Source organism: Neophocaena asiaeorientalis, unplaced genomic scaffold, assembly GCF_003031525.2.
Source record: "Neophocaena asiaeorientalis asiaeorientalis breed wild unplaced genomic scaffold, Neophocaena_asiaeorientalis_V1.1 scaffold392, whole genome shotgun sequence".
Classification (NCBI taxonomy): domain Eukaryota; kingdom Metazoa; phylum Chordata; class Mammalia; order Artiodactyla; family Phocoenidae; genus Neophocaena; species Neophocaena asiaeorientalis.
This window is the reverse complement of record NW_020174421.1, coordinates 699,801-721,172: the sequence shown is the minus strand read 5'-3', so window position 1 is coordinate 721,172 and position 21,372 is coordinate 699,801. Positions and strand designations below refer to the sequence as shown.

The 21,372-nt window shown below is 38.4% G+C and overlaps 1 protein-coding gene and 1 non-coding gene across 6 annotated transcripts in view; one reads left to right on the top strand and one right to left on the bottom strand.

The window, feature by feature from the left end:
• The window catches only part of TMCC1 (transmembrane and coiled-coil domain family 1), a 159,276-nt gene that overhangs the window by 127,813 nt on the left and 10,091 nt on the right, over positions 1-21,372 (bottom strand). The window lies entirely within an intron of this gene.
• On the top strand, positions 6,802-6,905 carry LOC112407271 (U6 spliceosomal RNA). Its single transcript, XR_003004716.1, has one exon. It is a non-coding gene; the product is annotated as a U6 spliceosomal RNA (small nuclear RNA).

Below are 21,372 nucleotides of genomic sequence, written 5' to 3'. Positions count from 1 at the left end.
GCAAGCAAGTAAAATATTTTATACTTCTATGTTGAAAAGCGGAAGTCTGTGACTTTTAAATTCTTGGTTTCAACAATTCTCTGAAGGACCAAAGACACAAACACATATTGAAATAAAATTAATTTTTTAAACATCATTTGTTCCTCTAGCTTATTGTTGGCCTAAAGTCACAATTCAGTCTTCCTTTATCAGAATGCTTTTCAGTGTTTCCAGCTGTGATTTTAAAAATGGTAACTAGGGGGCTTCCCTGGTGGCTCAGTGGTTGAGAGTCCGCCTGCTGATGCAGGGGACACGGGTTTGTGCCCCGGTCCGGGAAGATTCCACATGCCGCGGAGCGGCTGGGCCCGTGAGCCATGGCCACTGAGCCTGCGCGTCCAGAGCACAAAAAAATGGTACTAGGACAATACTGAATTGTGAAGCCAGAGACAGTAAATGACAAGAGATGCAAACTAACAGGAAGAAAAAAATCACAAGGGTACAAATCTTAAAGAAGAGAGATAAAAGACAGTATCTATAGAAAAATATATAATTAAAACATTCAAATTACACAAAAAAGAATGGCTTTTGTTATTTTTCACATTGAACATATGATATTGTGATTTATAATACATGTCTTGTGTCTGTGGTTCCTAGATCATGGCTCCCAAGACTCTTGGAATTCTTAAGGGTAAAAGCAATGGGAGCGTCTTGTTATAATATTTGGTGTTTCATCCTCAGTTCCTAAAATAGCTTCAGAGTATAAAGGTGAAATGGGTGTCTTATTATTCATAACAAGCCCCTTTCAACTACACCTGAATTTGTGCTAATGAGGTAACTTTTATAAAGCCCCTAGGTAACCTGGCGGCTAGTTACCAGGGGAACCAAACCATGTGATTTCAGTCCATCCCATCCCACCCAACCCAACCCCTACCCCAGGGAAGGAAGGAGGGACTAGAGATTACACTCAGTCACCAGAGGCCAACGATTTAATCTATCATGCCTATGTAATGAAGCTTCCATAAAAATCCCTGAACCACTGGATTTGGAGAGCTTCCAGGTTGGTGAACACACGGAGGTCCTGGGAGAGGGCAGGGAAGCTCTAAGTCTCATCCCACATACCTTTCCTTATGCATCTCTTCCATCTGGCTGTTCCTGAGTTACATCCTTTTGTAATAAAGCTGTAGTATAGTAAGTAAAATATTTTCTCAAGTTCTTTTATCCGTTCTAGTAAATTAATCAAACCCAAGGAGTGGGTCATGTGAAGGTTCTGGAACCAGCTGGTCAGAAGCACAGGTGACAACCTGGATTTGTGATTGGCGACAAAAGGGGAATGGGAGGCAGCCTTGTGGGACTTAGCCCTTGACTTGTGGGATCTGATGCTATCCTCAGATAGTGTCAGAATCGCATTAAATTGTAGGACACCCAGCTAGTGCTGCAGAGAATTGCTTGGTGTGGGGGGGGGGGGGAAAACCCCACACATTTGGTAACCAACAGTGAAGTGTTCTGTATGAGTAGTAAAGGAGAAACACATAGGAATGTTTTTTCCTTTATACAAACATCAATGTCTTTTGCAAAGATTTTTTGCCAGTTTCAAGGGTAGTTAATTTTTTTTAAACCTCATTTTTAGGTAAATCCCACTAAAAGTAAAAAAATAATTACCCAGTAAAGTTAGTCTGGATGTGACAAACTGTGTCTCATCTAAACGAGGAAACTGATTTATTTTATTCAATTGATTTTATTTAGTAAAACACTAGAGCCACAAATCCTCATAATGATGAAAACAAGATGTAAAAGTCGAGGGACCTAGAGTCTGTCATACAGAGTGAAGTAAGTCAGACAGAGAAAAACAATTACCGTATGCTAATGCACATATATGGAATTTAAAAAAACGGTACTGATGAACCTAGTGGCAGGGCAGGAATAAAGATGCAGATGTAGAGAACAGACTTGATGCAGATGTAGAGAACAGAGGGGAGAGAGGGAAGCTGGGACAAAGGGAGACAGTAGCACTGACATATACACACTATCAAATATAAAATGGATGGCTAGTGGGAAGCTACTACATAGCACAGGGAGATCAGCTTGACACTTTGTGACCACCTAGAGGGGCGGGATAGGGAGGGTGGGAGGGAGGCTCAAGAGGGAGGGGATATGGGGATATATGTATACATATAGCTGATTCACTTTGTTGTACAGCAGAAACTAATACAACATTGTAAAGCAATTATATTCCAATGAAGATTTAAAAAAAAAAAGATGTAAAAAACTCAAGCTTATCTTGATCTCTGTACCAACCTACAAACCTCTGTATCCTAATGCAACAGAAGATAATGAGACAGAACTGTAAGCAGACAACAAGGAATACGTATCACAAACTAGTAGATAGACCCAAGGCAGGTAATTTATACTGTGGCCTAAATTCTCCTGAGCTATAATCAGATCATAAACCTTTATTCCCACTCTCACAAAGCTAAACTTCTGATAATTAGAAAATAGGCTGAATTCTATCTTTATGCAAAGAAACTTAAGCAAGGTCACCTTATACCCTAAGGCCCTCTGGGCAAACATTCCTAGGAAGAATATATTAATCTCACACATATTTATCTACTTAAACTTAATTTGATTCTATGTTCAGTGTAACTCATCACAATTCATGTAAAGACAAAGTATGATAACCAAGGAATATGGAAAATGGAAGAAACCTTATCAAAGAAACATTTTAAGTCGTAACAATCGCACTTAACAGTAACAAAATGGGGTAGATTATTTTCTTCAGCTGTTTTGCATTCTTGCATCAGACAACAGTTCCAAGGAGTAGAAAACTTGGACCCTGTTCTTTTGCTAGAAGAATGTACAGTTGTGACCTGAACCATCTACAATCATTGAAAACAAGTCTAATGTTTTTGGAAAGCCTGTGGTGAGCTTAAGCCAGAAAGCAATGTTTAAGATATTCTAGTCCTACGGTGGTTATTTAAATGTGCATTTGCATAACTGCCTAACAGGAGACTTTTACTAATAAACCAAGAGTATGCTCCCTAAGATTGTATATGTTCTAATAAGCCTCTATTTTGGTAAAGTCCTAGAAAACATTTTCCACAGAGCATCCATATGGGGGAGGTTATACCAATCTTCAGTTCCTCTGAAGCACTAGTCCACTATTAAACTTCTTATAAAGAAATGCTCAGAAATAAATAGATCAGAATTAAGGCTCTCTTTCACTCTTACGGCCTTTCATTCATTTCGTGATTTTTACATTGTTAAGAGAAAAGTGCAGTTGAGATGCAAATCTTCTCAATAAATACAGGATCAGCCATTACGAAAAAAAAAATCTCAAGTGTTGGTGATTCCAGTATCACTTTTAGATTCACTGGTGCAGAAGGGCTTTTGCCTCTGTGTTAGCAATGAGAGAGAACAGGGTATTATATAAACCAGAAAAGAAGAAAACCACCACCACAACAGAAAAACTTCAGCAGGTACTCTATAGCACTGAAGTCACATTCACAATACTCAAATCAAGATATGTATAGTGAAGACTTAGTTGTAGGTTTACTGCTGACTTACCCTGGTTAGTTGGATTTCACAAACCAACCATCCCCTCACAGAAAACAAAAAAGGGAGTTTATGGAGAAGCTATGGTTTTTGTTTTTAAGGTGACAGAGTTTTGAGGTTTAAAAGATGAAGCTGTTCAAGTTCTACCGCAGAACAGACTAACTTTAATGAAATAGTACTTATATATGCTACACGGAATTTAACAAATCGAAACATATTTACTAAGCTATCTGTGATACTATACACTTTAAAATATTTGCTCATCTATTCTAAACTTGTTTTCATTTCTCTCTCTTTGATATAATGAAGCAGAGTGAATGATAAAGTCCATTGTTGGAATCCCTTGTAGTTTATATATTTACTCTCCCATTTAGTCAGGCTATAGGCTTGAAAGAAACCTTAATATTTTTTCCTACGTAGAGGTGGCCTGAGAATCAGAAAACTTCAGATTTCTAAAGGTGACAGCAGAAGAGCTGAGCAGAGGTTTGGATGAAGTTCAACTACTTCCTAGCATACTCCTGAGCCAGATCTTCATTCACAGCCTAACTTCCCCGCAGTGTTTTAAATTTAAGTGCTCAACCTATGAATTCCTATCTGTAGTCCCAGAATCTTAGAAGAAATATCAGAAGTCGTTTCGTCCAACTCTCGATTGGAGTCGTGGATTTTTCCTACAACATGCATGATGTGTGGTTCTCCAGCCTTTGCCTGATCACCCCAAGGCAGCCTACCTCAAAACTGGACAGTTCTACTGTAAAATTTGTTCTTATATTGTACTAGTGTCATATTTCTCAGACAAGTACAAATGATTTCCATATTATCCAAAAATTCTTTAGAGGGAAATTATCCTGACTTTTAATTTTGGCCTAAATACAGGATACATGCACCCCAGCGTGTATACAAGACAATCAATGAGTCATGGAAAGAAAACATCATAACTTTCATTTATATTTTTTATTCATCCCTTTCATATCTATTTTTGTGTTATATGAGATACATAATATACAGGAACAATTATATAAAATATTAAAATACATAAAATATAAAAACATTAGAGATACACTAAAAGGTGTGGGTGAGCAAAATAATTTGGAGGCCACTACTCTAGACAGTTAATGAACTTTCCATTATTTTTTTTAAAAATTAGGTCATAGGAGGCCTACCTATATGATAATGAATTTTTAATAGATATTAAATACTCATAAACAGTGTACCACCAACTATGTATAAATAAATGTTCAGCATCAGACCTTAAGGGCACCCAAATAATCTTTCAAAATATCAAAATAATAAAGTGACTTTCTTGGAAAAAGAGTGCAGAACTAGTGGCAAAGAAATGGACTATCCAACTCTCCATCAAGCTTACACCATGTGTGTGGCAATTGTGTACATGTACACATACACTCATACATACGTACAAACATACACACACGCCCAGAGGGGGGATAAAGACCTGTGAGGATATCTTTCATTATCCCTCCAACCTAAATCTAAAAATTCAAACTAAGTTGACTGAATTTATCTACCTTTAAAGGCCTAAGCTGGATTCTCCAAAATCTTAATATTGGAAGTGACCCCCAGAACATACCAAGGCCATTTCAATTAACATTGAAAATACTGTTATCCTTGAAATTAGTTTTCAAGTACATTACTGTTTAGAGCACACTATCAAAATGCTTTATTATTTGTTCATGTTGTCGTGAGTAGTATTCTAAAAAGGCAAGGGAATAATGAATGAGTCTTTGGAAAATCACTATATCTACCACCTTTAGAAAGACGGGCACATTTAAATTAAATTAGGTTTTCAGGGCTTCCCTGGTAGCGCAGTGGTTGAGAGTCCGCCAGCCGATGCAGGGGACATGGGTTCGTGCCCTGGTCCGGGAAGATCCCACATGCCGCGGAGAGGCTGGGCCCGTGAGCCGTGGCCGCTGAGCCTGCGTGTCCGGAGCCTGTGCTCCGCAACGGGAGAGGCCACAACAGTGAGAGAACCGCGTACCGCAAAAAAAAAAAAAAAAAAAAAAAAATTAGGTTTTCACAGCACATTGTCTACTTTCTGTTATTTAAAACCAAAACAACCTTATTGACCAAAATAAAAATCCTGAAGTTATTTACCAACCACAGGGTCTCTGCAAAAGTTCAGAATTTGTGCCAACATTTGTTAAAAATTAGCTCCAAAACCAGATTGGTAATTAAAAATAAGACTTTGGGATTATTATTAGGGTTAACCAAGAAAATTATGTTTAAAATACACTGCAGCCAGTAAGAATCACTAGTACAATGCAGAATTAGCAATTTCATTAAATACTCTCAGCAGTACCAGAAGGTACCAACAGAGGGCCTCTAGAAATAGTGGTAGTAAAGCTTTCTAAAAACATCTTTCCCAAGTAAGCTAGGGAATGAATTAATTCCCTGGTACTGATTTTTGCTAAAAAGAAAGTTTAAGTTCAAATTAAATTGTCAACAACTGATTAAGACTCTAGCTCAGAAATTAAATCTGGGAATTTCTCTTAAACTAAAAAAATTCACCCCCAAACCAGGACAGCAATATTCAAATGTCAAATACTGCTTTCCAGATTACGACTTTGCACTGTAGGATCAAACTTTTCTAACAGTTTAAACAGAAGTGCCAGCTCTTCAGAATATTATTTTTTTAAAAATTATGTGACATCTAAGAAGATCATAAAATCACAAATATGGTGGAAAAGCAACATTTGCTATCTTACTATCTGGAAAATAAGTAAATTGCTAACAAGAATTTCTTCCTCTTAGGGCCCTACAGACCCAGACCAATCCATATCATCACTTCTGATTTTCTGAGAGATTCTTTATTACAATTTCAGAGGCTGAAATTTCTATTATTTTGAGCTGGGAATTTTTTTTAAAGACAAAACAAAAAGTTCACTAGAAAAGTCTTCTAACATTCTCAAAATTACTGAGCATCTATATTTTTAAAGCACTATCTACAAAATTTTCAACTGCTCTGAATTAAATTGTATGATTTTCACCAGGTGAAAATCAAAGATGATATGAAAAATAAGTCAAACTGCAAAAAGGAAAAACAGCTTCAAAATAGAGCTGTGTATATTAAAAGAAGCATATAAGACCTTAGAATTAGAAAAGCAATAGCTAAGCTCTAGTCACCACTGTAACCATATATGGACGTTGTATTTTGTTCTGGAGACCATCATTTAAGAATTACCGAAGAACTAGAACAACCAAGAGTTGATGGACCAGTGTGACTAAGTATTCAAAATTACAATGTGAAAGAACACCCTAGTGCTTGCTTCAGCAGCACATATACTAAAATTGGAACACAGAGTGCAGTAACACGGCCCCTGAACAAGGATGACATTCAAATTCGTGAAGCGCTCCATATTTTTCATGGGCCTCTAGGGTCCTTAGTGAATTGTTTAAACCACAAATTTAAATCTGTGACTGCCAAGAATCTTCCTGATTTGGAGCTTCCTGGTAGAGCCCAGGGAGATTCCAAATTCATTTGGCAGCCCAGAATCTCATGGCTAGAAGGCCATTCTTTAGGTCAGTTTTCTCTTTGAGCTATCTGCTCCAGGCCTTACTGATGGCTACAAGATTTTTCTTGGCAAGACCCACAGCAGCAAAGGGTAGTGGTCAAAAGCATGACTTTTGGAGCTAGAAAGACTTGGTTCTGATATCCAATAAACTTCTTACCAGTTGTGTGAACCTGACAATCACTTCAACCTCAATTTTTTGTTTCCTCACTTACGATATAGAGATAACTTCACAGTACAGTGTTTGCAAGGATTCACTACTGCATTCTACACTTAGAATGCTTGGATGAAAAAATATTTGTTGAATTAAAAACTAAAAAAGAATATCCCAAGGACTAGGGATTATTAGCCTCTAGAAGGGACTATTCAGAGACAACACACTGCGAAAGCAATTCATACCTGCAGAGGCAGTACACATTCTGATTGGCCCTAACTGGAGAAATACAAGGAACCAGATTTTGGTTTAACATGTTAGATTTGCCTAACAGAGGCATCCACAAGTAGAATGGGCTTCTTTGGGAGCCCAGACAACCACCTGGGGAGAATGTTACCAAGCTAAATGACTGCAGAAGTACCCCCCAATTTAAGATGTTGTGTTAATTCAAGGCTTAAAAAGAGAAGTAGAACTTTCTTAGGACAATGCTCCAGCACTCTTGCCTTACCCCTCCAGATGGCTATAGAAACGTGGCAGGGCAGGGGATGGCAAGAAAAAAACACAATTAAAAATAATCATTGCTACTAACTGCCATGTTACCTGCCACCAGTCAGATTACCTGGAGGCAAAGATAAATCAGTCAATTACTTCTCATTTCCTTTCTTTTTTTTTGCATTATGTGGGCCTCTCTCTGTTGTGGCCTCTCCTGTTGCGGAGCACAGGCTCTGGACGTGCAGGCTCAGCGGCCATGGCTCACGGGCCTAGCTGCTCCACGGCATGTGGGATCTTCCCGGACCAGGGCACAATCCCGCGTCCCCTGCATCGGCAGGCAGACTCTCAACCACTGCACCACCAGGGAAGCCCCTCATTTCCTACTTTTAAAACAGTGGAGGTTATTAAGACTGTGGTTACTTTTGGACTTCGAGCAATTTCACTGTGGCCTTTTGACATAGATATGAAAATAAGAAACACTTCTTTCTTTTAGTTAAATTCCTACTTTATTCATTTCTAATATAAGAGCTGATTATCAGACTTCAAATCTTGTTTTAATTTAATCATTAAGACCAACTGTTTAATTTTTTTCCTTAGGTGTTTCAGGAAAATTAGTCTACTTAGATGTACCTTCCAACTGGTTGGGAGGTTACCAATTTTTTGGCAGTCTAGAGCCTTCTAAGATTTTCTACACTCTATGCCCTTATATTATACTCTTCACACTAAGTACATGATAACAAACTTACAATACTAAGGCACCTGTGCTCAGTAGAGTCGAGCAAGTGACTTAGACTCAGCCATGTACTAGCTCACTAGTCTTAGGCAAATTTAAAATTTTCCCTAAGCCCTACTTACCTCATTTGTAAAAAAGGAGATCAGACCTACCTCAAAAAGCTGACATGCAACTTAAATTACACAATGTGGATGTGTAATTTAAATTACACAAGATACTAAAAAAGCTGAGTATGATCCCATACAACGATATTAAAACAAAGTCACTTCCATAAAACATTCTTGCAAAGACTACTACCAACTTACACAGGAAAGATTCTCAATTATCAAATGAGTCATTAAAACTCAGTATTCTTGGGTTTCCCTGGTGGTGCAGTGGTTAAGAATCCTCCTGCCAATGCAGGGGACACGGGTTCGAGCCCTGGTCCGGGAAGATCCCACATGCCGCAGAGCAACTAAGTCCATGAGCCACAACTACTGAGCCTGTGTGCCGCAACTACTGAAGCCCGTACGCCTAAAGCCTGTGCTCCGCAACAAGAGAAGCCACCACAATGAGAAACCCGTGCACTACAACACAGAGTAGCCCCCGCTCGCCACAACTAAAGAAAGCTCGGGTGCAGCAACGAAGACCCAATGCAGCAAAAAAAAAAAAAAACCCTCAGTAGTCTCAGGGCAGGTTTCTTGGTATCTTAAGGCCATAAGAAAGATGATAAAGGATAGTTCTCACCTTCATCCCTTAACTATAATTCTGCAAATTATGTTATGGTTAATATTAGACTTTAAGTATGAACTCTCTTTTCCACCCCAGTCTCAACCTCACAATGCAGAAATAGCTCCATGGAAGCTATTTAACTGCCTATCTAACTAAATAGAAGACGCCTTATTTTACATACTATATATAATTAATACACTTTTCCTTATTATTTTATTTAGATATCTGAGAGTCCAGAATGTCATTACTCATATTTTAATTATAAACAGTATTAAAATAACTCTAGAGAATCATTACAGTATTCTGTTTCCATCGTTACTGTAAAAGATGACAAGAGTTATTTAAAAGTATTAACATAAGAAACCAAACAAGGGTAGTGTTGAAATCAGCCTTTGTCACTGCTCTTAGATTTCTGTCCTCATTCAAAAAGCTTATCTAAGTTACCAATGTTTGGAAAAAGGAAAAACTTTCTTGTCCCCTTTTCTTGTCCCCTACATGGCAGAACTGGTGCTCTTCGATTCTTTGACATAGTCAACAGGATAAAGAGGCGAGAATGCTGAACACAGAATCAGAAGGAACCCAGGGATCTGGTCCTGATATCACTCATAACTTAGCTGCATTACCTCAGGCAGGTTTTAACATTTTTGGACCTGTAAAATGAGGAGCCTGATTAGGATTAGCCCAAAGGCTGAACAGTCTCTGAGTCTTTGCTAATCACCTGGCAATAGCCAGTGATCTTTTGACTGAAAATCATTTGTGTTGCAAGGGACTCATTTTGTAACTGAAGGTTTCTAAATTCTTAGCTTCCTTGTTATTACAATATCGAAATCTGTGTCAGGGCTCCTCACTCTAGTAAGATGTTACCGTGATAAAATAAAATGTAATTGTCAGTTCTTAATAAATATTTGACTTGATCTTGGGTTGAAGATATGAATATTTTTATAATATATAAACCAATAAATCCTTGCTAATCCTTTTTACAAAGGAATTTGTCATAATATTAATTTTTGAAATCAAACATATTTTATATATTTTAAATGATTCTATTTAGGAAAAAAAAGATGTTTTCAAAGTCTAACTATACATAAAATGAGAGACACAAATTAATGCATAATAAATATACGCTGACCCTGAAGTATGAAAGCTCAAAAGTGAAATCCGGTCTGCTCCCACTGACTGACAAGATCACAGGACATAATGAGGTAACATCAAAATAAGTCAGTTTTTAACAAACACTTACTAAAGCCCAATATTATGGTAACTGGCCAAAGTTGCCTATCTTTCTTTAGATAAAATGCTGTACTATGATCGCTGAAGAAAAACCAATCTGTTCTAGTGATTATCTTCTATAATACACGATCCTTGTCTGTCCTTCTGCCTGTTTATTTACCTATAAGTCTTTGGAAGCTAACAGTCACAAGACAAATCCTTGCATCAGTGTTCTGGATAAACAGAAGAGTAGTGGACTTTGAGTGCTAAAATTCTCCCCCACTCCTAAGATTCAAGGCTATTGGTAAAGTACTCAAATCCCTTGTGAATAAAAGGGGAAAGCAGAAGTTAAGTCACATACTACAATACATTCCTTTACAGGTCTAATTACTCTCAAGACTCTATTTATTTTGCAATATAAAGGAAAAGGAGGTTAAATTTAACTTAAAGAGTGAACTTGACTTTGCATTATGTTGAGCGTTCTCACAAAAGCTGCTGCTTGGAACAGAAGGAATACAACTCAGATTTAAAAAACAAAACCAAACAAAACTTGAGGAGGCATCCCTATGATGATAACTGTGCATGATAAACTTAGCAAGGTCAAGAACATCCTATCTATACCTTCAATTCCACTCTTAGGACAACCATATTAAAAGTCAACATAGGATCATTAAGGATAATAAACATATCTTTTGGGTCACTACATAAATATACTATATTAAAAGAAACATACACATTCTGGACATCTAAGCTAGGGTCAATAAACATAAAAGTTACTTCCTTTGGCACGCAAGTTTTGTTCTATAAAGTACCTTTACTGGAGAACAACTAAAAAGCCAAAATACATCTTCATCTCTAACTTATTCCTACTTTTGCATTCCCATATGATTCCCTTGATAGGGAATAAAATATTCCCTTAACAGCATCAGCTACCTAACTGACACTAAATACACAAAAAAGAGAGATCTGTATTGGTTTTCATTTAAAAACTACAATTTTCAACTGTTTTTTAGGAAAACAGACATTACTTTACTAGTTCTCCCAAGCATATCTTTGGGTTTTAAATTTTGTTTGTCTTTAACTATTTTAAATTCTAACATTGTCATTAAATTCTACCTACTCTACTATTGTCTATTCCATTTCCATAGTTATCAATTCAGTTCAGTATTTTAAAAGAGCACCTACCACTATATGATAGTCACTACTCAATCCAGCCCATATCCTAACGATTCCCTGTACTTCCACCTACTTCTCCTGGTCTAGGGGCACCACCTTGTGGTCAGCAACAGGAATTACCCTTCCCATCATCTCATTTCTTCCCCCATGGGAGAACATTACACCTGGGCCTTCTGGTTTTGCTTGCAGCTCAATTAATTCAATCTTACAAATCTCCCTTTCATTTGAACAGAGCAGAATGTCATCCTGGTGCAATTTACCACAGAGAATAGAGTTCCTTATTTATAAACCTGGATAATTCACAAACTCTAAGTCTACAAATTATTTGTTACTGAGTAAGAATGAGAAGGAATGGGTTTTTGAGAGGTAATTCAAAGATGAACTCCAGACAGCAGCGGGTGCTGAGCTCTGTGTGTCTTTTCCAGCGTTGGCCTCAGCTGGGAAGTCCTTCTGGGCCTGCGCAGGCCGGATCCCACCTTGTGGAGATACGGGCCGATGGGGAAAGACGTCTGAAGCTCCTGCTGCTCCTGAGGTGCCAGTGTGGAGGCAGTGTAAGCAGCTGGGGCGGTGCTGCGTGGGACCTCCAGTACAGGAGGAAGGTGACAGGTGGTGCCTTTTCCTTGAGCCCTGCCCACAGCTATGTAGTCCCACTGCATGGAAAATCCACACGTAGGCCTGGAAACCATAATTCTATCAAAGGTGGTTCAGACTATTATTCAGTGTGAAATCATCCCAACATTTTGGGCTCTTAGCCACCAAAAAGTGGGAATTACAACAGGAAGAGTAAACCTCTCTCCTTCTACCTCATCTGCCTGCCTCAACCCTTTCCTCTTTTCTCTAATCTCCAGATTCAGCCAGGCATTACAAAAAAATTCCCTTTCTTGAGAGAAATGTGCTCTCATGCACCTCAGGAGATTTGTTTGTGGCCTGTGGTTTTAAATAGCCCATTTATTTCCCAGTGGGTAGAAAATCAATTTTATGGATCTTCAAACAAATGTAATAACCATCATGAATAATAAAATTAAATATTGAAGTGGCAAAAAAATTCCCTTTCTCTCTGTCCAAACTGAAAGCAGCCCATGAAACTTCCCTAACTGCAGCCTAATAAAGGTATATTACTTTTTCTAAATTCATCTATAAACAGGGAAGCGATACAGTGAGTTCTGAAGTGATACTAACCTTTAAATAGAGAACCAGGATCACTAACCTCAAAGTTTCCCTTCACACTTGAATATTGTCTTAGAAGTTGGTGGATGCTTATAATACAAGGCAGCAACTTCTTAGCTCAGCTCCCTGATACCTCAGCTTTTTTTTTCTTATTTCATTCCACCTTGAACATAACTATTTTAAAAAAGCGAATATGATATTTTCAACAAGCAGCCCCCCTTTCAAAAATAATGAGGGGTCCCTATATCCAATCACATCATCAAAATTATTGTTTCACATTCAATATGCTAAATCAAAGACCTACCCTAAACTGAAATTTTAGAAATCAGCTATATATAATTATATGCTCTTCCAATCTTATCTTTCATTACTTCCTCTAAATTTCTTACTGGTCCTCATACTGGTTAGGCCCTAGGGTTCTATGTGGGGTATAAATAAAGATAACTAGCACATGGTCCTAGCTCTTGAGAGGCTCACAATTGGGGTTTCTTCTTCTTCTTTTTCTTCCTTTTTTTTTTTTTTTTTTTGTAAAGGTCTCACATATTTATTACTGAGCCAAACCCTAGTGCAGAAACACTGACACAAAGAGAAAAATCATTTTCGCAATAAAACACATCCAGCTGTTCTGATGGTAGTGATGTTTTCAGAGTGATATGGTAAGATGCAAGTGACCCTGACACAGCATAAATATGTGTGCCATCCCATGTGCGGGGCTCCTTACAGACCCAGCTTGGTTCTTCTCCTATGTCTTCTCTTGGAGACATACCTGATTTTATTACCAGCTTTCATTCGAATCCTTTGGGGAATGGGACAATTCTCTTTTGTTTCTTGGCCAGGAATCGCTTGACCCTGAAAGTTTGTGAGAAGACATGGCAAGGAGCAAATTCAACCGCACACAGGATGGCGGAGAAGAAAGAGGAATTGATTCTTCTTCTTTTTAAAAGCACATCTCAGCTATTTGGAAACGCGAAATCTGCATGTATTGTGTTGTCTTATAATGGAGAAGATCTATACTGAGTGTGCTTCATACTCCTAAAACATCTCCAAGGAGCACATTCTCTATAAAGCCCCTGTCAACAACTTGACCCCATACTTAGCTCTCCCTTCTAGGAACTTCTACTGTCCTTAATTTCAGTAACAGCTGATTATACAGTGTTCTCTAACAAAGCTTTTAACTGATGAGAAAAGGTTATAATATGCTATAGATATTAGTAGGCTCAGACCTCTTAGGTGGCCAAGTAGAGCCTACAGTGATTGGATCAACCACCTCAGTTGTAAACATGTCATCACTTTATCCTGCTTCTAATTTTCAAATTAGAAGTAACTTTAAATATTATTTAGTACAATGACCTCATCTTGAAAATGAAGGAAATGAAACCTAGAGAATTTAATTTGTTTAAGGTCAGGCTGATATAAAAAAAACAGAAATAAGGCATTCTTAGAACCAAAACTGTACGCTCCTGACTTCCGGGCTTGATTATACCACATCACACTGCTTCTTTAATTGCCACTTACATAAATCTTGCTGTCCCAACAAGACTGTGAGGTCTCTGAAAATAAGGTTGTAACATGATTTATATGTAGCTCTCATCTCTCTCAAAGTGCCAATCTCCAACTGAGGAGTACTTAAGGGATAATTGTTGGTGGGATAAAAGTATCTGTTGTAAAGAAAGGTCTCATTTAATAAAAAAGATAATTTTAATTTACGTATTTAGAAATGTGTTTGAATACTATAAACATTTGTGTGTATTCATATATGTACATAAATAGAAAATGAGAAAGAGGACAAACACACTTTAGAAGAGTGACCTGAAACTACACCTTAGACTAGGCAACTTGACAATTCTAAAAGCTACATCTAAGCACAGTAAGCTTGTTAAAAACAAGACAACAGGCCCCAAATGGAGTCACTTATGCTAACCCTCACATCGTCAAACTGAGAACTAAATTACAGTTTTGTCTCTCCCAGAAATGGACTCAAACCAGCCAATCAGGAATTGCCTGATCAGCACTAGTTAGGTAACCCCTGCCATCTTCTACAGGGAAAGTAATCTAGCAATAACCAATATACTTTTTTGCCTAGTATAACTTCCTTGTTCCTGCTCCCTTCAGCCTATAAAAGTCTTTCATTCTGTACAGCTCTTCAGAATTCCTTCTATTTGCTTAGACTGAAGGCTGTCCAATTCATGAATCATTGAATAAAGTCAGTAAGATCCTTAAATTTGCTCAGTTGAACTTTGTTTTTTAACAAAATGAAAAGTACTAACACTTAAACCATACAACATAAGTTTAAATAATGCATACAGCTCAAATTCTCATTGGTAAGAACTATTCTAGGTATTGCTCCTCACCTATCTGCCACATGTAGACAGGAGGCTATGACTTACGGCCTTGATGTGCATTATCATTTTCTCCCCTTAACAATGTCCCCCCAAATCCAATTTCAGTAAAATTTCTTTCTAGTATAGGCCTTTGGGACCTTCCCCTTTGCTCTTCCCTCTGCCTGGTCTGCTCTTTCCCTAGTTATCTCCTCACATCCTTCAGGTCTTTGCTCATGTATCAGTGAGGTCTTCCCCGATCACTCTGCTTAAAATTTCCTGCCCTAGAATTCTTTATTTTCTGTCGCAACTGTCATATTGTGCATTTTACTTATATGTTTTGTTTACCTCCTCTTAAACTTCACCAGGGCGAGCATTTTTGTCTGTTTTATTCACTCATATATTCTTAGCCCCTAAAACTGTGGTGGGCAAAGTATGGGCCAAGGCCCAGATACTGTTCACCACAGTCAAACCCAGGCATGCCCATTCAGTTACATATTATGGGTGACTGCTTTCATGCTACAACATGGTTGAGTAGTTGCAAGACAGACCACATGGTCAAAAATATTTAAATGACTCTTTACAGAAGAAGTCTGCAGATCCCTAACCTAAAACAATGCTAGGTCAAACACTCTATAAACAATATTGAACAAATGTACAAACAAACATACATGGGGGAAAACATTTCTGATCCCACGGTATTTTATACAATATATAACAGAAGAGCATCTAAACTATCACCATGAAAGCCTTTATAGTATGCTTAACCAGGCTTGCACTTTCATCTATACAATTTTTCATATTCCACATCATAAACAAAGAAAAAAATGGGCAGGAGCACTAAAGATGAGATAGTTAAGTGACTTGCCTAAAATCACTTGCTAGTAAGTGGCAAATCAAGGACAGAAGCTTTTTTTTTTAACACTATTTTCCATTATAATCAAGCACATTTTAATCAATCATTTTACACTCTTCTATTTGAGAATGAGGTACAAAATCTGGCTTTATAATGTTACAAGTAACCTGAGTGTTTACAAGTTTGACTCATCATAAAACAACAATTACAATATACAAAAACTTGAGGGAACTAAACCAAATTAAACTACCCTGAATTAGCAGGCCTCCTTTCTCCTCTAACTCTACTGTCCATTTCTCCCCTGATGACACCACGTTATTTTTAAATATAACACTAGCCTAATACTGTGGCACATTTATATACAATTGACCCTTGAACAACATGGGTTTGAATTGCACAGGTCCACTTACATGTGGATTTTTTTCAATAAATATAGCACCTGTATTTTCATCCTACAGATCTTTAACTAAGTGTGGGGGGGAAGTTTGTGTTTGATTAGAGATCACAATAGTGAATTCAAAAGAATTAGGGTTTGAGTCCCGATTCTACCCAAACCAAACTGTTTCAGCTTCCTGTCCTTGGGTGAGTAATTTATCAACTCCTTTGGGGGTTTTATGGGGTTTTTTGTTTTGGTTTGGTGTTTTAGGCAGTTCTACACTTTATAAATCATTTTCCCCCCCTCAAATCCTTTTCCCAATCAGGTTGCCACACAATACTGAGCAGAATTCCCCATGCTACACAGTAGGTCCCCGTCGGTCACCCATTCCAAACATAGCACTGTGAACATGTCAATCCCAAACTCCCCAACTATCCCTCCTCTCCACCCTTCCCTCCCTCCCAACCATAAGTTCGTTCTATATCAATTCCATTGTTTTTGATGCAGAGATGGCAATATGTGGATTTTCAACCGGGTGGGGGATTGGCACCCTGAACTCCCACTTTGTTCAAGGGTCAACTGTACTACACTGAAATTTCAAATCATTTACTTAAATAATCTCAATTTACACCATGAAATGTATACTTGACTTCTGAACCACTATGAATCTTACCATTGCTTCAAAACATGGCCTATCTCTAACCTACTGTCATGAAAACATGTATTCAATTGCCAACTCCTTAAATTTTGATTCTTTCATTGGGCCTCTGCTGAATAATTTAGTAGTTTTCCTAAAATGTTTTATGATGTTGCATAAAATCTACATCAAAGCTCATTATTCTTTTCTTCATAGAGAATCCCTTTCTTGACATACTGTTAATTAACTCCACTTGCCTTCCAGGGACATACTATTGGGACCTTCAAAATCTTTCAAACTGACCATTGTTATTCTCTTGCTTTGATCTCTCTGACTGCTCTATTTGAGGCAGCTAAGACCCTGCTTTCAGTATCATTCTTTCTTGCCTAGATTCTACAACAGACTCCTAACAGGTCCTCCGAGTATCCACCCTCAACCCCCTGCAGTCTATTCACACAGCAGCCAGAGTGATCCTTTTTAAAAAGTAACTCTTCTTTTTTTTTTTCTTTAGATTCCATATATGTGTTAGCATATGGTATTTGTTTTTCTCTTTCTGACTTACTTCACTCTGTAGGACAGACTCTAGGTCCATCCACCTCACTACAAATAACTCAATTTCATTTCTTTTTATGGCTGAGTAATATTCCATTGTATATATGTGCCACATCTTCTTTATCCATTCATATGTCAATGGACACTTAAGTTGCTTCCATGTCCTGGCTATTGTAAATAGTGCTGCAGTGAACATTGGGGTGCATGTGTCTTTTTGAATTATGGTTTTCTCTGGGTTATATGCCCAGTAGTGGGATTGCTGGGTCACATGGTAGTTCTATTTTTAGTTTTTTAAGGAACCTCCATACTGTTCTCCATAGTGGCTGTATCAATTTACATTCCCACCAACAGTGCAAGAGGGTTCCCTTTTCTCCACACCCTCTCCAGCATTTACTGTTCGTAGATTTTTTGATGATGGCCATTCTGACTGCTGTGAAGTGATACCTCATTGTAGTTTTGATTTGCATTTCTCTAATGATTAGTGATGTTGAACATTCTTTCATGTGTTTGTTGGCAATCTGTTATGGAGAACCTAGGGGCAGGACAGGAATAAAGACACAGACGTAGAGAATGGACTTGAGGACACAGGGAGGGGGAAGGGTAAGCTGGGACAAAGTGAGAGAGTAGCATGGACTTATATATACTACCAAATGTAAAGTAGATAGCTAGTGGGAAGCAGCCGCATAGCACAGGGAGATCAGCTCAGTGCTTTGTGACCACCTAGAGGGGTGGGATAGGGAGGGTGGGAAGGAGATGCAAGAGGGAGGAGATATGGGGATATATGTATATGTATAGCTGATTCACTGTGATAAAGCAGAAACTAACACACCATTGTAAAGCAATTATACTTCAATAAAGATGTTAAAAAAAAAAAAAGGTAAGTCAGATCATATCACCCTTATGCTCAAAACCCTCCAATGCCTCCCTGTCTCATTCAGAGTACAGCCAAAGTCTTTATGATGTCTATGAGGCCCTACCCCATCTGGCTACCTGGGACCTCTCTGACACCATCTCTTACTACTGTCCCCTGCTCACTCAGCTTTTCCTCACTGGCCTCCTTGCTATTCCTTGGACATGTCAGGCAGGCTCCCATCCTGGAGTTACTTCATCTGCCTAAGTACTTATCCCCCAGAGGGCCAGCCTTGTGAGTTAACTCCTTCATCTCAAGTCTGCACTCAAATGTTACCTTCTCAAAGAAGCTTACCCTTATCATCCTACTTTATACTGCAACTCACCTCCCCTCTATACACACTCCTGATCTCTTATCTTGGTCTAATTTTGTTCTTTTTTTTCCGTAATACTTATCATCTTCCAACATAACATACCATTCATTTATTGTATCTATTGTACGATATCTCCTTCAATACAAAGTAAGCTCCATGAGGACAGAAATTTTTGCCTGTTTCATTTTTTGGTGTATTCTAACTACCTAGAACATTGCCTAGTGCATAGTATGTATTTAATAAGTACTGATGAATAACTGAATGAAAGCTTACTCCATTTCAGAAACTTATCCATGTACATTCTCAAACTCACTAATTAGACATCCTTTCTTGCTCCCTATCTCTATTTACTACTAATTCATCAAACAAATAATCCAAAGGCCAAAGTATTAGGCATGGGGAATTGAAATATGAATAAGACACACTCCTGCCCTTAGGTAATTCTTCTCTCCACTCCCATCATCACTTCTTTGATCCAAACTACTGTCATCTCTCACCTGGACACGACAGGCATCTGGCTCATCTACCTGCATTCCATCTGAACCCAGTCAATCCATTCTCCATGCTATAAGCATAGTGATATTTTCTAATCACAAAGTTGAAACTGTCCCCACTTGCTTAACACATTTTTGACTGGAGATGTATTACGGCCCCGGGTGTTAGTTTCTGCAAAAATCGCCCGGTCAGTAACGTGTTAAAATGCTTTGATGCTACTCATTCCTCTTAGGTAGAGAAAAACCCCTTAACACTCTCTGCAAACCTCTGTATGAACTGCTTCCTCTCTCTCTCTCCAGCCTTAACCATTGAGTGCTTCCATGTGCACACAAACAGACATACACACCTGCCATCCTATCCCTCGTACTCAGTAAACTTCCTTCTATCTTAGCACCTCTGCACCTGCAGTTCTCATTCCATCACCTAATTACCCCAGCTTATCCTATAGATCTCTATCACTTCCTCATGGAAGTATACCCTGACTTCCTTAACTAGGTCAAATGTTCCAGTAACAGGCTCTAGTAGCACTTGTCACAGCTGAAAATTTAGATTTGTTTGAATGATTTTTTTTTAGTTTAGCTTTGTTTGTTTTGGTCGCACTGTACAGCATGCAGGATCTTACTTCCCTGACCAGGGATCGAACCCGCTCCCCCTACAGTGGAAGCATGGAGTCTTAACCACTGGACCGCCAGGGAATTCGCCAAATGATTATTTAATATGTGTACCCATCTGATAATAAACTCCATGAGAGTAAGGATCACATCTGTTTTTGTTCATCACAGTATCCACAGTGCCTAGAACACATCAATATATGTTTGTTGAATGAATAACAATGAAAGCATAAGCCAAAATATGGAAATAGGAAAAACTTTAGAGGAAGAATAAAAAGTGTGGGAAAGGAGTGCTAGTTGCTGTATGAGCTGGGAGTGGTATGAGGTAAAGAAGTCCACATGGAAGGTCTTGCATGTCATTTCAAGGAACATATCCCTCAGGAAATGATGGAGCCAGTGAAGGGTTTTTAAGCAGTGGAAATGACAATGATTTGTTTTGATTTTAGACAGCTCTCACAAGCTGTGCGCAGCATGGAGAAAGGCTTTGAAAGGGCAATGAGATGAATGAAGGCCTAAACTAGGACACTGATTTAGGAATGGAGAATGGGGATCATGTGATTAAAGAGTAGGAGGGGTCCAGATAACTCAAAGCTTGCCAACCCGGGTGACTGGTGGCTCCAGAAATTCAGATCCAGTCATTCTTAAACTCATAGGCTGACTGCACTAGAATCATCTGACGCCTTGATTAAAAATATACGTTTCTATACTGAGCCTGCGCTCTACAGCCCGCAAGCCACAACTACTGAGCCTGCATGCCACAACTGAGGCCCACAAGCCTAGAGCCCGTGCTGCGCGACAAGAGAAGCCACCACAGTGAGAAGCCCACACACTGCAACGAAGAATAGCACTCCCTCGTCGCAACTAGAGAAAGCCCTCACACAGCAATGAAGACCCAACACGGCAAAAAATAAATAAATAAATGTTTTTTTTAAAAAAATACACATTTCTAGGCTCCATACCAGATCTTCTAAATCAGAAATTCTGGGAATGGGGCACGGAAATCTTATTTTCAACGAGTGTCCAAAGTGATTTTTACTGTATTCACTCAAGTTTTGAAACAACTGAGACAAAAAACACACTAGAAGGCAAAAAAGTTTATGAGAGATGATGATGATGAATTTAAATTTGTAAATGATGAGTTTGAACTGTCTATGCAGACAACCAACAGATGAATAACCAATTCCAAAGATCATATAGGATTGGTCAGGTTGGAGACCAAAATTTTGTGGAAGCATTTAAGTTCACAAAGGAGTAAAAACAGTGGTACAGGCTATGGTTAAAACTTAGAAGGACACAACACTTAAGATATAGACAGAGAAGAGGATTTGCTCATTAGTTAGTAAATACCCTAAAATGCTATTTCTGCATGAGGTATTTGTGTGTCAAATATTGTCCTTTTAGGTGCTCGGAGGGATACAAAGCTAAGACCTGGCGCCTGTCTTGCAAGCCCTGTGGACACCAGGCATTCTCTCAACATATCATCCAAAATGTCACAGGCCTTATTGTTCAAGTCCGTAATATACCTTGAAAGACTGTAAGTTTACTAAGAAAACACTAGTTAGTTTTATTCCAAAATGTCTTTAACGTAGAGGATATCCTTACTCCCTATT